At 31.5% G+C, this 14,311-nt stretch overlaps 1 non-coding gene across 1 annotated transcript; it reads right to left on the bottom strand.

Moving 5' to 3' along the window:
• Positions 1-5,124: 5,124 nt before the first annotated feature.
• Positions 5,125-5,288, bottom strand: LOC141421900 (U1 spliceosomal RNA). The gene has a single exon (XR_012446590.1). It is a non-coding gene; the product is annotated as a U1 spliceosomal RNA (small nuclear RNA).
• Positions 5,289-14,311: the final 9,023 nt, after the last annotated feature.

Below are 14,311 nucleotides of genomic sequence, written 5' to 3'. Positions count from 1 at the left end.
TTCTTCCAAAGAATTCAAACTTTAGTCAGAAAGAAAGCTATCTAAATTAATAGTTACAGTACAATGTAATGTTATTTTTATCATCAAGAACATAGTGTTGCAGAAATAATGAAGGAAAATTGAACCCTGCAGGTATACATAAGGAAGTAATGGATAATTGGTTTGAGTTTGAAAGACAAACACTTTGCTGTGTGAGATAGAATGCTAGAAATCTCTCTGTATAGCTGTCCTTATCTCAACTAGCAAAAATGTTATCTCTTTCTTATTATTGCTTATTTCTGCTCTTCAATGGAACTGAAGAACAGCACCGAACAGGTTCTGCTTAGAGGCAGGGAGAGGATGAGGGCAGGAGTAGGAGGGAGAAATGACCCAAACAATGTATATACATGTGAATAAATGAATAATAAAAATAAATAAATAAATAAATGAAAATAAAAGTAACATTAAAGCTAGGACAAAAAAAAAAGAGATTTACATATATAATTTCTTTTAAGAGAAAGCTTTAGACAATTTTCCTTTGTTCAACCCCACATGTAGTCCTCCATACAGAGGTACTGGATATCCCAAATGTATCACTTTCTGTGTTCTGTTGTCTAAACAGCTTGCTTCGTGGCTTCTCTCACTTCTGATAAAGGTTGCAGCTTCTCAGGCTTATGGAGTCAGTTACAATCCTACATGTGCTTTTGAGCTCTGAAAATTGGACTGCAGCCTTTCTGTACACTTTTTCACACCTGCAAATATCCCTGCTTATTTCTTATTATCTTGTTATTTGTTTTGTTTAACCTGTTAGCTCTCCTTTCATGAGGATTTTAGGAGAGTAGTTGGGGAGCAAAAGTAAACAACATGTGATCAATTTGGCACTGTTTGCATAGTTAGTAATATGAGTCCTTGAATAAAGTTTAATAGCTATAATTTTATGGTGGATTTAACATCAGTTTTGCAGTATTTTTCTTTCTGGCACACATACCTTCTGTTATTTAATTTTGGGACAATGAATAAAAATGAGAGTTATATAGAAAAAACATGAAATATCCTGGGAATAGGAAATATCTAGTAAAATATTTAGCCGCTGTCATATTTGATTGCTAGCTGGCAAACCTGAGATATATTGGTAGAAGACAATAGAAAGGAAAGATAAGATATGAACAGACAGAAGAGGAATGAGAGAAAAAGTCAGCAACTTTTAATGAGAAAAATCCAAATTTCCAGAATATACTCCATGAAAAAACATTAAGGAATGTCTTGGAGTGTTTTAATGAGAATCTCCACAATTCATTGCTTTTGTTACTAAGTGAAAGCAGAATCTTATAGCAAAAAGATTTTCTTTTCATTTCTACTAAGAAACTAAAATACAGGATTCAAATGGACACTTTCTACACAGTTTTCAATTTTTAAAAGGAATATATAAATTAAATGAAAATAATCCTGTGGATTATTAGCATTATTAAATATGAATGTAAAAATGAACTATAGGAATATGAAAAGTCTCACGTATCACTAAACAAAGAAATTGAATTGTGCTTCCTTTATTAATGCTTTACAGGGAAAATGTAGTATAAAGTAGTACGATGGTTTGTTTCATATGTCAACTTGACTGAGCAGGATGTCTAGACACTTAGACAAACATTACTCTGGGTGTTTCATGGTGAAGCTTACTTTACAATTGCCAGTCTGATAAAAGCAGATTACCTTTCTAATGGGATGCCTCTCATCCCATTAGTTGAATTCCTAAACATATCAACAACAACAAAATCCTAAAAGAAGTAAGAGAAAACTTTTGCCTGACTTCTTAGCTAGGTTTGTCTGAGACTTGAGGTTGCATTGGGTTTCCTGGTTCTCAAGACTTTGAATTGCAGATTTAGGACTGCTCAGTTTACATAATTCCTTAAATTAACACATATATATAATTTGTTCTCTGGAGAACACTAATTCAATTAAAAGTTCAGAATTCAGTGCTATTCAGTAAATTACTTATACATTCAAATTATGATGATAATGCTTCCTAAAATTTTCTTTAATAGATTTTTCTTCACTTTGATTCATAATTTTGATTTATAAAAAAAAACTGTTTAGAAATTCTGTTTCTTTATTGACCTATTCAATTTCCCTTTTCAATTATTCTGTTTTATTGTATTTATTCATTTTTTGAGATGTGGTCTCACTGTGTTGAACTTAAAATTCTCCTACCTCAGCCTCCCAATTGGATGGGATTGCAGAAATTAATTTCACTGGGCCAAATTTTGTATTTTAAAATCAACTTTAAGCTGTAGTTTGTCAAAATCACATAGGATAGTTCTAGATTACCTCTTACTTTTGATTTATTTTCTGCTAGCACACCTGCATATTGAATTACATTTGGATGTTTTTTAGTTTTACCTTTTTTGGAATTAATACATTTTAACTTGATTTTTAGCTCACAGTTCTTATATTAATCCAAAATGAATGGTCACCTTTCAGATTTACAAAATAATAGTACCAATGGAAGAACTGACAGTTTCAGTTTTATATGTTTTACAGGAATCATCTCATCTAGCAACCCTATAATTAGGAACAATTCTTATCTTCATTTTGAAGGTGACTAAAGTGAAGCTTGATAATATTAACAGACTTGCACATGACTACAATGTAATTATCCAAACCCAAAGTCACCATATGGCCCCCTAACTCTCCTCTGTTCTTCTTTGATTGAATAGGCTAAGGAGAAGGTAAAGCCTGGTTTGTTAGGTCAAAGAAGTATTGTTGGTTTCCATGGTAATTCTATTAAGGTCATTTGCTAAGGTTCCCTATCATGACTTTGGTATCTTTCTATGCCCTCTTTTAAGTCAACAGTTCACAAAGGTGGTTGATAGAGTCCCTGAACACACTATGGGAATAGGAAAGATTAATTATAAAATTATGTTGGTAAATATGACATGTTGTAATTCCTAAAAATCAAAATGTAAGTGTACACACTACAATTTCAAAGTATTCCTAAAATAGTATACTTTGAACTGTTTTGATTTAGAAGGACTTTCCATGAAATCTTTGCTAATATTCAGAACAAAATGTTTAGAGAACTTTAGTGCCATGGGTTAATTACTAAAGTACAGATCATTCATTTATTTCAGAAATGTTAATTGAGCATCTAAATACGGGCCAAGCATTGTACTAGATAAATAGATGTGAGGAATACTTCAAAGAATTTTGGAGATTTTTCAGCCTACAAAATCTACAGAAAGAGATTTTATATAAATGAGTCTCCTGTTTCTTTAGAGATGTCCCATCTTGATGCAGGAGAGAAAATGGTTAGGCTGGGAAATATTATTTTGTTCTTATGACTGGACCAAGGCTTTTGAAGTGTACAAAATTTGAGTAAAGCAGTGACGAAATAGCGTATCATGAAAGAGAGAGTATCTTTGATAAAGAGTTTATACTTGTTGAAGATATTTGAATGGTTCTAAAATTTCATGATCTTCATTTTTTGTTTTTGTTTGTTTGTTTGCAGAATAATCTGGGGAAATAAATCATTTCCTACTCAGTCAGAAAGGCATTGGAATATTTTCATTTTTGAATGTTTTTAAATAATTTTATTTCCTTTGTTCCACAGAAAACATGCCATACAAACATAGTCTTTAATATAAACACACACACACACACACACACACAAAAGAATTTTTAGGAAAATGTTTAATTATTTTATTGAATAAAAAGAAAATTTAATTGAATGTTCATGTTCCTAGCCCAAATCTATATATTGAAGACTAGTTCCCAATGTGATAGTATTTGGATGTAGGGCCTCAGGAAATAATAAAATAAAATTATGAGAGTGACACCCTCATGAAGAAAATAAGTGCCATTATAAGATTCAGGCAAGAACTAGATTCCTCTTTCTATGCTTAACCATGTGAGAATAAAACAAGAAAATGGGTGTCCATAAGCCAAAAAGTGGTCCATTACCAGACCCTAAAACTTCAGGTACCTTGATCTTGGACTTCTTAGCATCCAGAGCTATGAGAAGTAAAGGTTTATTATTTAATACAATTTTTATGGTATTTTTATAGCAAACTGAATTGATTAATGCAGTCTCTGTAAAGATACCAATGAAATTATATTTCTAGAAAAGACATTCAACACATCCCAAAGGAAGTCATCAAATATCATATTGTGGTTTAACTAGTTATATAAACTTCAATTATTGGCTATAGAGACACTAAAAGAAAATGAAGCAAAACAGCCTTGATTTCTCAGGAGGACAGGTAACAAATGAACAATGCACCTTATGAGTAGTTTATAATATGTCATTGCAGTATAGCAAATGTTTCCATCTCCATGTTCAGATTTTTTTCTGAGTATTCTAAAGTTTACAGATTACTAGGATTCCAATTGCCTTAAATTTGCTGCTTGCTACCAGAAATTACTGACACAATAAACAGCAATAGATGGGCTATTTCTACTCTACCTATACAATCTGGACCATAATATCACTTTTTTAGTGGCTTCATAGAACAGATGGAATAAAATGGTAAGTAAGGAAAGAAAATAACTGCATTTTCCCCCAGATTTTCTTAGTGGTTTAAGTTTTAAGTGAAATAGTTTATTAGCTCTTATATAATAGATTTTCAGATGCCATATAGTCCATTTTTGCAGGCTATTATTTATAAGATGCTAAATATATTAATATGCATTGTATCAGTAAAAATATCTTAGTTGGTTTTTAGAACTATATTATTTTCTGAAATAGTAAATGGTACAGAAATACGTATCTATTGTTTGTAAAATAATAACAAGCTTGTAAATATCATGCAGTATATTTATTAGATGAGGAAGAGCAAAACCATAACCTCATTTCTTAGAACTTTCTGGACCCTAAGAAAATTCTACAGTGAAGGTTCCTGACTTCGGCAATGTAAACTGTCATTAAAATCAAATTTTCCATCAATTTTAATGCTTGTGTGGTCAAACTAAGCTGCAACAAAGTCAACATATAGATACTTGTTCTTGGGAGTCTATGGAGATTGCCCTATTTCCCCACACATCCTTTGTTGGTGTAAAAATGCATATATATAGAGATAAGCACAAATGATCTTAGCCTGAGCTGGAGACTCCAATGAACAAGTGATCAATCACAAATTCTTTTTTTTTTTTCAGGGGAGAGGGCAAACACAGTCCTCCACTACTACAAATTATGCAGTTGAGTTTCCCACATTTGGGAAAATCACAGGGGTCAGCACATCCAGAGTGCAATGGATAAGCCTCACCCTGGGAAAACCACCTTCGTGATCATGGTATCTCCACTGCCAGGTAAGTATCACAAATTCTTACATGAATTATCATGGATCATAAACCATTGCTTATGGATAGAAAAGTGAAGCAAGGATGAAGAGGTACCTTTCTATTTTTTTGATAAGTAATGAATTTTCTTAGGAAAGCATATAGTAATTCATATTGTAAAGTTTTATGCATATTGCATGAATCACACCTTTTCTGCATTTTATATAAACCACAATTTTCCTGAAAAGAAAATGGAAAATATAGGAAATAAACTTTAAGTCATCCACAGGTATTAGTCCAATAACTTTATTTTTAGATATATTCCTTAAAAGGAAAATTAAACATTAATGACAAATTAATAACTCATGTCTATGTATTTAATATTTAACATTAAATAACAAGTATAAGGTATTGAATAGAATAATCAAATAGGTCAACAACTTTATTGTAAAATCATATAAAATAGGAAGATAGCCAAGAAAAATGATAAAACATTAGGAATAATAATAAACATTTAGTTGATTATATTATTTACATTATATAATTCAAAATTTAGTTTTTAGACACTAAACTATAAGAATTAGAGATACAAATGAAATAGTCACAGTAAGTCTCCAAGTTCCAAAACTATATTCTAAGTTTGTATTTTATGTAATGCATGCAAATTGGAAACAAAGTAATAAATGACTGGTGGATTGGATTTGGTTTGCATTGTCATTTTGATGCTTTATCATTGTTACTTGTTAATAATGGAAATTTATTTACAAGAAAATAAAATTACTGTGTAATTAAATGTGTAAACTGACACTTTAGGGTTACCATATAAAATACAGAATGCTCAGTTAGCTTTGAATTTCAGTAAACACTGAAGCATTTTTAGAATAAATATTTCTAACATTTTCAAGAAGGTATACAGTATACTTAAAATGCATTAGCTTATATAAATTTTGTTTCAAAGACTGTGAACAAGAAACTGAGAATCGTTTATTTCTACCCAGCATGAGATAAAAGCATTTATTTAGTCAATTGAAACTTTTTGGACTTCATTTAAATGCACCAGGGCTAAGAATAACAAAAGCATTAATTAAAATATGTGAGTGCAGTGACAAACTAAATGCAGAGAGTAAAAATCTTACAATCAGAATAAGTTTTTGCTTTAATACCATCATTAGTGAAGAGAGTAAGGAAGAGTGAATATGGTTGAGGTACTTTCTATAGGTGTATGAATATGGAACATGGAAACCTGTCAAAGTCATTTCAACAAGGAATGTGGGACAAAAAGGCAATTAATGGAAGGGAGGAACCAAACTGGAATACAATATATGTACATATGGAAATGTCTCAAGGAAATAAATCCCCCATATAAATACTAATAAAAACTTAAAAAAAAAAGCTCTCTTCAATTAAGTTCCCTCTAGGTAAAACAGCAGTGATTTACATCTTATTCTAATTGTGTCCAGCCACAACAAAGCATGCCTAACTACATAGTTTCAGGGGAAGCAATGTCACAATTATAATATTCTCTCTCAATAACTCCTCTCTAAATAAACATTTTAAGTTCAAATGTAGTATCAAATGTAGAAAAGAGGAAAAACTGAGCTTGGAGACCTCCTATTTCCTTTACATTTTGTGTATTTTTCTTGATATAAAGAACAAGAGGTTGGGTATCAGTTAAACAGAGTACTCTTGTTTTCTTTGGAATCAGTTGTGAAGCTGAATCCCTGAAGGTTTTATTGTTCTACTTCTTTTCGGAATTACTAATACGGTGCCGGTCACACACTTGAGAGAGCCTGTTGAAATATTCCAGTATCATTCCACTAAAATAAGTGTGAATGAGGACCCCAAAAAGTCAAATCATCAAAGATATAGGTTTCTTTGCACTTAAGCTTGCTTACCCTTCACATTCAAGAGAACCTTTGCTTTTCTGTTAGTATTTTTAATGTATGCACAGTTATGAAAATTAAACTCATATGTCTTACAGGCTGATATGCATTCTGAAAATATTAACATCTGAAAACATATCTTTTAGTCATGTTTTATGCTATAAAACAAGTAGTTTTTCTCTTTTGGTGAAGATTTCTTTTATTTCCTATTGATTCTTTTATGAGAAAGACACATTTTAAGAGCACAATGGAGATTTGTTCATCTGTAAAGAAGAATGAAATTTTGTCATTTGCAAGTAAATGGATGGAACTGGAGAACATCACCATAAGTGAAAATAGTCAGGCTCAGAAAGCTAAAAATCACATGTTCTCTCTCATATGCTGATTATAGACCAATGAACCAATGTGGGTTGCAATACACATGTGAATGGAAACAAAGCTAGGAGTCTCTCTGTATAGCTATCTTTATCTCAAACTAGCAAAAACACTATGTCTTTCTTATCTCTTATATTTTCTCTTCAACAAGTTTCTGTCCCAAAGTGGGGGTGGGTGGAGAGGGAGGGGCAAACAAGGTATACACATGTTAGTAAATTTAAAAACAAGAAAATAAATAAATAAGAATTATGGATAATAAGGCAATTTTTGCATTTCTAGTGATTTGCCAAATATTTTGTAAATATTAAATAAAATGAGAAAAGAGAAACCAAATGGAAAAGCAAAACACTAATGTTCAATTTTGTATATGGTTTTCAATTCATACTTATTCTTTGTATTGTGAAAAAAAGTGAAGGGATTATTTGCACACACACACACACACACACATACATGCAGACACACAAAGCACAGAACTTGCTAACTATATATTTAGCTTCCACTGTGGAACTTGCTGCCCATTAAAGACAGAGGCACTTACTGGAATGGGGTGTTGAATTCCAAGCAAGTTCATACTTTCTTCTTCAACATATAATTTTCTATCCTCCACTTCTATGCCCATTTCTATGTAGTTTTTGATTATTGTCATCATCACTTATAGCAGAAGAGGAGACTATTCCATTGCCATACCTTTTCAAATATTGCTGAATTCTGACTCTGTAGAATGTGAAGTGGTGAATATTATTTGGAAATCATGGAGAGTTATATCTTTGAAACATAAAATACTAGAAACCTAATAAAATTCTGAAAAATTGTATTTGATTTCTTGTGATTTATATCTCTATATATATAAATTGCATTACCAAGTGTGTGTGTGTGTGTGTATATACCTATATACAGTTGGTACTGTGATTTCTGATCATGTTTGAATATAATAATCTCATAAGACTTTTTTCCATAAAGATAATACAAAGCTCAGTGGGCAAAGTGAGGCTCAGTGTTACAGCACTTGCTCGCCTAATATGCACAGGGCCCTGGGTTCAATCTTAGTCATTCATCTATCAATAATGGTAGATTGAAGGGAATTTTAATTTGATTTTTCTGATTTTTTAGAATAGTTTCACTTTATCAAGACTTTATTGAAAATGTTAGAATTGTGAAATTCTAGAACATATCTATCAAATTTCCATCATTTGAGAGAATAATAAAAATATTCTTTATTTTAAATGCTCTCACAAGTTTGCCTCAATGTATAAAGTAATAATGAAAATGTCTATTTCCTTACAATCAAAGAGAAATGTTAATCTATGGTGCACTTACATTACTATATTATCAATTATATTCCTCACAGAAGAATGTTTCTGTGTGTACTTTCTTCCTATAGTTTTACATTTGATTATTTGAAAAAAAGCAATATAGCCTCTACTATACAATCTAGAGAAGTTTTCAAGTTTACAGCCAGACAGGATAAATGGCAGAGAGAGTGCTACATTTTCCTAGAGTTGAGGCAATGGAGCTGAGAGACATGGAGGTCAAGATAGCTAGATTATATTTATGTTCTCACTGGAAAGTAAAAAGATTACTTAAATTTCCCTTTCTTTGTAACAATCTGTAATATACATTGGCAGCTAAAGTATTTATCCTATTTAAAGAAAATGAAGTGATGAAGACAGATGTCAATATGGAGGAAACAGTGGAAGAAAAATCTGAAAAATCATAGCTCTGCAGTGAAAAATTAAAGTAATTTAAGAGAAACTAACTCATGTAATGTCAGAAATTATTTATGTTCATTTTTGATATCCTTTCTAAATAATTATTTCATTTTATTTTTGATTAACATGTATTTATTGCCTATAGTCATGGGTAATATTTCCACACATGCATACATTATGAATTATCAAGCCTTCTTAAAAACTTTCTAATTTGTTTTCTTAGGCACTCAACCACAGTAACAACAGTTCCCAAGGCTGTGTAGTCTTTATTAAGTTACTGAGCAATTACACAGACTAGATTCTTTTAGATAGGACAGAAAGTTGGCATCATCTGTTGCTTTTCAACTCATTACAATCTCTTAGCTTTGGCATTGATCCCTCAGGGACCCAGATAACCCAAATCCTCTGGTTGTCTTATCATTCACAAAACAGCTACGTTTCTTTTTACTCTCTGAGTTTTCAAAAATTATAACAGATTTAAATAAAAATCGTATTTGGTTTATATTATTGATAGTAGTTACAATAAAAACTTTATAAGGGAAAAATTTGAAAATTTTCTCTTAAATCTTAATTAACAGTTCAGTCAAATGTTTTAAAATTCTATATCAAAATTTGAAAACTAAATTAAAGCAACACTTCTTAATATTGTCACTAAAACTTCTTTATTAAGAACTATTCATTTCCTAAATGCACAAAAAAAGTTGTCATATAATTATTAAAATTTTCTTTCGTAGGAAAATGTGTGCATAGTTTGGGGAAGAGGTTTGATTTTGGAATAAGAAAAATTATGAGTCACTATTTATTAAAAACTTTTTTCTGCTCTAAGAGGAAAAACAGAGTAATTTCTTTTACATGAGTTAAATCATAAGTTGAAAAATCTGATTATTTGATGTTGACTTCATCATTAAGACACCAATAATACCAATCATAATGAAAATACTAATAATAGAGATTTGCTTCTTCCAGACTTTCTCCACTTCCATTCCAAATATTATTTTTTCAAGATTCTTTCTGCTACAATCAGACATACAACTTCCTAAGTATAGTTTTGAATCATGTGCAGCAAACTGAAATCTAAAGTACCTATATTACTCCAGTAGAATTACTCATTTCTAAGATAAAGTGAAGTTTCAAGGAAGTTAGCAATAATAGTTTATTTTGCCTTTAAACAGCAACAAAAAAATCAGATCTTTGTAATATTCCCTTCTTCATTAAAATACAGTGTTGTCCAAATAGTTTCATTCTTCCAGGAATTATTCTCACTGGTGGAAATAGAGCTGACAAAGTTGGAAATGACTCAAGTCATTTATGTGTCATAGCTATAGGTAGTTAGTTGTTAAAAAAAATTGTTCTGCCTCTGTGCTCTTAAGACAGTAAGGTTTCAGCGGCTAGTGAGCTCTGAAGCAAGGATTATAGCCTATGAAAGTTTTCAGTTCATATGAATATGTACTGTTCAGATCCATGAAGGAAACAATGAATAACAGGGGATAGTATGGAACTGTAGTGCATTGCTAGTCTTCTCTTACTAAATCACAAGTCTATTTAAAAGTATATTATTTACCTGGCTAGCAGATGAGATGATAAAATAGCACAGGTAAACATATTTTCACACAACATTGAAAATACTCATAGTTAGTATGCCAGCAAGAAAATTTCATAGAAATACTTTCTATAATGCTATTTATGAAATTTATTTCATTTCAAAATTTTGACTTACTGTTTTATAAAATGTGGGGAGACAGACAGTTTGGGGGGAAGAAAAAGCCTGTTTAAATAGTTGTTGCTATAAGTGGAAAGGAGAATTAAAAAAATAAGTGGCCACAGAAGGGAGATCTCAAAAGCTTCCGGAGCTTGTTGTTGAAAGCAAAATGGAGTTTTAGTTTTTGGAAATGGAACAGACATATTGTGATAATTGAGAAAGACAATACATCTAATCATGAATTTCTGGTATGTCTGGCAAAATCTTGGACAAATGTTTTTTCTGTTATCAGCATATGGTGACGATAAATAATCTAAGTACCTTCCTAAGATTTCCTACACTATTCATTATGTTTCAGCTCATAGTCACTGTCTTAGCTGAGAAATTTAGCATGATGCTTTTAACAATTGGGTAATGGATATGTCTCACCTCTTGTCACAATTTCATTCAATATTCATTTATCAAGTCATTTGTTGTTTACTAAATCTTCTCTCTACCATGTTCTTTTAGGAGCTATGGAATAGATGAGTGAGCAACAAATTGTACCACTAAGAAGATTAAAATGAGAATCTAAATTGGCTAAGAACATATAAATAGGAATATTAATTTTCAATGGCATTTGCCTTTGATGGTCCATATTGGGGGGAGGAGGCAGTATGTATGAACCAAAATAAATGATCATTTGGTTCTAATTTGTATTCAGATGGTTTTGGGATGTTTCTAAACTAGTATCCCAAAACCCAAGAATGACTAGCACATGAAATCATGGGAAAAAGCCAAGAGATATTCAGTCACTGTAGTGGGAATAGAGGAGCAAATATTTTACTTTTGAAAATGATGTAGAGGAAAGAATACTTAATCTGGATGTAGTATGAATGGTTCTTAAATATAATGGCTAGTACAAAAGGAAATTTCTTTGTCTTGCTTTGGATGAAATCTAAAACATTTGTGGAGTCATTATAAAATGAAAACTAATTAAATTATATTTATCAATTTACCAATGAATTAAAATTGCAATAGAATGTAATTAATTAAAAGGCCAGTAAACACTGTCCAATCAGTATGAACAATGTTGGACCTCCTGGAACATTGGTGAAAACAGACTTAAAGGCCAAATGTATGACTGGGATGTAAGGAGCAAAAATAGCTAAAGTCAGAGAGAAAGAGCAGAAGATCTTACACTGAATGTAAGAATCATAAAACCTTTAAGATTTTCTTTCATTGTATTTGTGTTATCACAAATATCACACGGTCAGTTAGATGATACAATTTTTATCTTGCACCAACATTTGCTGATGATATTAATTATACAAAGCAGGGACTCTAGCATGTAAACTGTCACATCTCAGAAATCCTGAAACTCTCAGACACAGCATCAGCCATTCAATTGTAGATGTCCTTATAACAAAATAACCAGAGATTAAAATAACCTTGCCAAAGTATTTGTAGGTCAAAGTCAGTATATTTGTTTCCTGGTAAATGCTATCTGTAGATTTTTGAAAGAAAATATGCTAAGTGTCATGCTTACTATGTTAACTCATTTATTCACAATATCAAAAATTTAAAAAAAACATGATGGTCTTCATTAACTCTCAGTATATTATTAAAATGGCCATCCTCACGTTGGCATGATACATAGTTATACTTCATGTTATGATGAGAAATAGGTAAGGGAACATTTACGCACTATACTTTTTAATGCTTCAAACATTTTTGTTAAAATAATTCATAACAATTTCAATAGCACTCTAAGAATTAAGTAACACTATATTTTCCAAACAAATATAATCTAAAATATAACCACACTTTCTATGTTCATTGTTAATTTTCTAGTGATAAAGTTTATTAAATAATTTTAAGGTTAAAAACCCATCCGTAACATTAACAAAGTGTATATCAACAATTTTTTTTATATTTTAATAGACAACTTATAATTACATTTCTTTTTGGACACAATTCCTAACTCTCAGAATTTAAAAATGCTCAACAAGAAATAACATATTAAATGCATCCAAAACTATTTACCTGATGATATGATAGCACATTTTGCATTATTGCAGTATTGACATTCAACACTTTATAATGTAAGACACTTTTGACTTGAATTTTGTTCGTAGTTATATATCAGTTTCTCATGTTATATCTTGGCCTTTTTCCAGAAATTCTCGAGTATATTTCCAGTGAATGATTTAAAACCTTTCTGTTTTATTTCACTTGGGAGCCACAACACGTGCAACTTTTGACCTTTCAAGTTACTCTTCAATGACAGAGTTTTAAACTGAAGACAAAGAAATAAGGTGGAAATCACTTAGTGGAATATTAAATTATTTTCAGCATTGTACAGTTTTTGTTCTTTTTATTAAAGTTTAATTTATGATAGTTTTCTTTCCCAAAGAGACTGGGGATAGGACATTGAATTATATTACTCCAAGGGCACTGTAACATGAAAAAGGAAGACAATGTAACTAAAAAAACAGTTCCTAGATTCTTGTTTAAAATCCTTCATTCTCTTTGACCCCACTAAACTTAAAACTATCTTCCCTATCAACCTACCATAACATTTCTTTTTTTTTTCCTTTTATTATTCATATGTGCATACAAGGCTTGGGTCATTTCTCCCCCCTGCCCCCACCCCCTCCCTTACCACCCACTCTGCCCCCTCCCTCTCCCCCCACCCCCTCAATACCCAGCAGAAACTATTTTGCTCTTATTTCTAATTTTGTTGTAGAGAGAGTATAAGCAATAATAGGAAGGAACAAGGGTTTTTGCTGGTTGAGATAAGGATAGCTATGCAGGGAATTGACTCACATTGATTTCCTGTGCATGGGTGTTACCTTCTAGGTTAATTCTTTTTGATCTAACCTTTTCTCTAGTTCCTGTTCCCCTTTTCCTATTGGTCTCAGTTGCTTTTAAGGTATCTGCTTTAGTTTCTCTGCGTTAAGGGCAACAAATGCTAGCTACTTTTTTAGGTGTCTTACCTATCCTCATACCTCCCTTGTGTGCTCTCGCTTATATCATGTGCTCATAGTCCAATCCCATTGTTGTGTTTGCCCTTGATCTAATGTCCATATATGAGGGAGAACATATGATTTTTGGTCTTTTGGGCCAGGCTAACCTCACTCAGAATGATGTTCTCCAATTCCATCCATTTACCAGCGAATGATAACATTTCGTTCTTCTTCATGGCTGCATAAAATTCCATTGTGTATAGATACCACATTTTCTTAATCCATTCGTCAGTGGTGGGGCATCTTGGCTGTTTCCATAACTAAACAGAACTTTCTCAAAAGAAGAAATTCAAATGGCCAAAAAACACATGAAAAAATGCTCACCATCTCTAGCAATAAAGGAAATGCAAATTAAAACCACACTAAGATTCTACCTCAACCCTGTTA

Source organism: Castor canadensis, chromosome 3, assembly GCF_047511655.1.
Source record: "Castor canadensis chromosome 3, mCasCan1.hap1v2, whole genome shotgun sequence".
Lineage (NCBI taxonomy): Eukaryota > Metazoa > Chordata > Mammalia > Rodentia > Castoridae > Castor > Castor canadensis.
The sequence above is the reverse complement of the archived record's forward strand: the minus strand, read 5'-3'. Positions and strand labels throughout refer to the sequence as shown.